Consider the following 3,582-nt stretch of genomic DNA (forward strand, 5'->3'; position numbering starts at 1 on the left):
AGAGAAGAGATTTATTCACAGATTATTAACCTGATCTGGTGTGTGGCAACCCCGCTCACAACAGGAAGGTGGAATTGAATAGTTTTTAAGACCCTCTTCCTACCCAAGTCATTTTGTAATTCCACGATTCTATGATTTATTAGTCTAAGGTTTAAACCACTTCATGTTTTCTGGTACTTCATCTTCTGCCTTTTGCCATACCACGCATGCTGCTTTGTAGTGTCTGCTATTACAGCTTGTTTCTTGGGGCTGTATTTCGCAGGTGTGTCTCAAGAACAGCTCTGGCAAAGGGGTGAGTCAAGTGTCACTTGAGGAGGAAGAAGGAGGGGTTGGAGTTTTATGCTCTTCAGGAAGGCAGATCCATTGCTCTCTGTACCTGCTGTGTTAGATGTCATGCAGAAACCTCTGGGTGCTGCTGTCCTGAGTTTTTATGATGAATAATCAGCATCAGATGTCACGGAATCACAGAATTGTAGGTGGACAGCGGCTCTAGGGAATCGAGTCAACCCCCCTGCTCAAGCAGCTCCTACACACGTCACACAGGTATGCATTCAGGCGGGCATCTTGAATATCTCCAGAGGAAGTTGAGACGTCCACCACCTCCCTGGGCAGCCCTGTTGCTCTAGTGTGCTTCCGTCACTCTCCCCCGGTAAAGAATGTTCTTTGCCACACATTCATGTGGAACTTCCTATGCTGTACTTTCATCCCATTACCCCTAGTCCTTCTTTTCTCAAGGCTAAACAGACCCAGTTCCCTAAGTCTCTCCTCATAGGGGAGATGCTCCCGGCCCTTTGTGAGGAGCAATATGATCATTTGTGTTTCATCCTCTTTTTTTTTTCTTTTAGGATTGACTTAAGATTCTCTGTGCCTGACATCTGTTTGTGTCCCATGATTGGCCTTTTCTCTGCAGCATCCTGCATCTCCACCTCCCATTGCCTCAGCTTTCATACCAGGCCTATATTTTTCAGCTCTGCAACACTGTGTTAGAGCTGTAAATCCCTCATTCTTGTTACTGCTATCTGTATGAAACCATGATTGCAGCATGCCAGGGTAAACAAAAGTGAAGCCCAGTTACGAACAGACACCTGGTCACTTAGAGAATTGGCTGTCACAGCTGAATCACGTGACAGTTACAGGCAGGTCAGGAGGAGTTCAGCCAAAGTAAGCATGGCAAACTTTAGTCCTAAGGCCTTGCAGATGCAGCGTAAAAGCTTTGGAACTTCTAGCAGGTGCAGAAGGGCAGAAGGGTTATTGGGCTACAGCTGTGTTGTAGTTAAGCTGGAGGATGAGTTCAAACTGATGTGTATTTGAGGACAGAATAGTTGAGAGGGGCTCTATCTGCAGAAGTACCCCTTCATCTGGTGGGGCTGGTTCTGACTGATACTCTGTAGGCCATGAGTTCCATCTGACATGGTGTAGGGAACCTGCTTTGGCAGGGGGAGGTTGGACTCGGTGGTCCCCAGAGGTCCCTTCCAACCACTACCATTCTGTGATCCAGGGAAGGATCATGTATTTGCATCTGTAGCTTCAGGATAGACTTCAGCACCCCTCTTCAATCTGCCTTTGGTCCCAGTGAAATGAGAGAGGACTAACTTCCTGGAACTAAAGGCTTCTGGTCACTTTTGTTTCCCACATGTTGAATTTTGTGCTGTGACAAGTGATTCATTTCTTTCTTTTCCCCTCTTTTTTTCCTCAGCATTTTAGATAGTTCCTTACATCCTTTTTGGCTGCCTTTCTGAAAGCATGCCAAAGCTCTTGGGCACAACTTGCAATGAGGAGGGAGCAAATGGGAAGATGCAGGTGGTATGTTGGTGTTGTGAATAGCACTGATGTAAAGAAAGAGATTTTTCTGCTGACTTGCTGAGACAAGTTGCAGAAGGTACAAGTCATCTTTACTCTGCTTGTCTCTTTTCTCCTTTCATCCCTGTTGTTTGACTTCTGTTGTGTAGTTTTCCCTTAGTGTATTACTGAGCATATTAGAGGGTCATGCTGATTAGTAATATGTACATCCAGGTAAATGAGGCTGACTAAGAACTTTGGCATGGGAGCAGGCTTGAAATACACAAAGCTGAGACCCTGAGGGTTGCGATAGCTGTGGTGAGCAAGGAAGGAATGGGAATGAGGGATCACTGTCTGCTGTGTATACTCATCCCTATCTGAACCAAATATACCTTCTAATCTGTTTCTACTCTGCCGGCACCTCTGTTATGCTCCTGGGGTATTTACTGACTCCTGCCTTCTGATTTTTGTGCCTATGTCCATGAAGAACATATGTGGGTGGTCAGATGGTGTGTTTGAGAGTCGCTTTGTAAAGGTGAGGAGCATCGTGGGTTGTAATTAGCACCTAAGCTGTATGCAAGTTGCTTTGATGGATTCCTCTCAGAATTGTGTTGATTGCTCATTTTTCAAAGGAATCTTCATAGCAAAGCTGTCAATAAAAATACAAGACATCAGAACTTCCAGGCGTTGCTAGTGGAAGAGTAGGTGTTTGATGTGTAATCTGGCTCCGAGGGGTGATGTGCTGTGTATGAGCTGCTTCTTGGGTAGAGCTGGAATGGCAGCAGGCTCTCCCCTGCTGTTTCTGTGAGTTTCGTATAGGAGGCTTTTTAAATATGTGGGAAGAAAGGCTGTTGAAAGCTACAGAACTCTGTGCTTTGAATTCAGACCTCAGACTGCTGTAGATTTCCAAGTGGAAGTGCTGTGTGCAGTAAGCTGAAATAATTTCCTGCCTGAAATCTGAATCTTTACAGCTTTTCTTGTTGGTTTTCTTTTCTTTTTTTCCATCATCTTCTCCCAGCTTCGTCCTCTTTCTTCTCCTTTAAGCATTCTCCTTTAGCTTCCCGTATGTAATCTTTAAGTGTGTTTGTTCTTGTGCCCTTTGATACTGCACGCTGCTGCTGGGGCATACCTCTCTGATCATTCATGCGTATTGCTTAGAGCGTACAGGTGACGGCAGTGATTCTGCAGCCAAGAATGAGCACTGCTGCTAAAATAAGACGGTGTGGCTGCCTATGCTATATATCGCTTCCTGTTCTACACATTCACTCGCTGTTAATCGTTGGTTGGTCTTTTAAATGGAATCTTCTGAGCGTTGCCTTGGGAAGTTCAGCTAAGGCTGTGCAGCCCACAGACACCTGTCATTTAGAAACGTTGTGTATTCTAGAAAGTGGGCAATCTGTCTCTATCTGCTTCTCAGGAATAGCCCCACAATGAAGCCTTATGCAGTTCCAGCAAGGAGAGCAGCTGAGAAACACTTGAATTTGCTGTCACAAATCTCACCTGGAGGCTGCTAGGGTTTTATACTGGCAGATAAAGTATGATAATGCAAAATAGTTCCTTAGTTTGAGAAATGTATTGGCCTGTTCTGTATATGTCTTTTACAGTGAGGTCTTTTACAGGTTGCCCAGAGATGTGATGGATACCCCGTCCCTGAGGCTTTCAAATTGATGCTGGATCAGGCCTTGGGCAACCTGATGTAGCTACAGATGTCCCTGTTCATTGCAGGGGAGTTGGACTAGGTGACCTTTAAAGATCCCTTCCAACTCTAACCCTCTAACTCTGTAACCATCTAATTCTATGACT

Source organism: Coturnix japonica, chromosome 1, assembly GCF_001577835.2.
Source record: "Coturnix japonica isolate 7356 chromosome 1, Coturnix japonica 2.1, whole genome shotgun sequence".
In the NCBI taxonomy this organism is placed as follows: domain Eukaryota; kingdom Metazoa; phylum Chordata; class Aves; order Galliformes; family Phasianidae; genus Coturnix; species Coturnix japonica.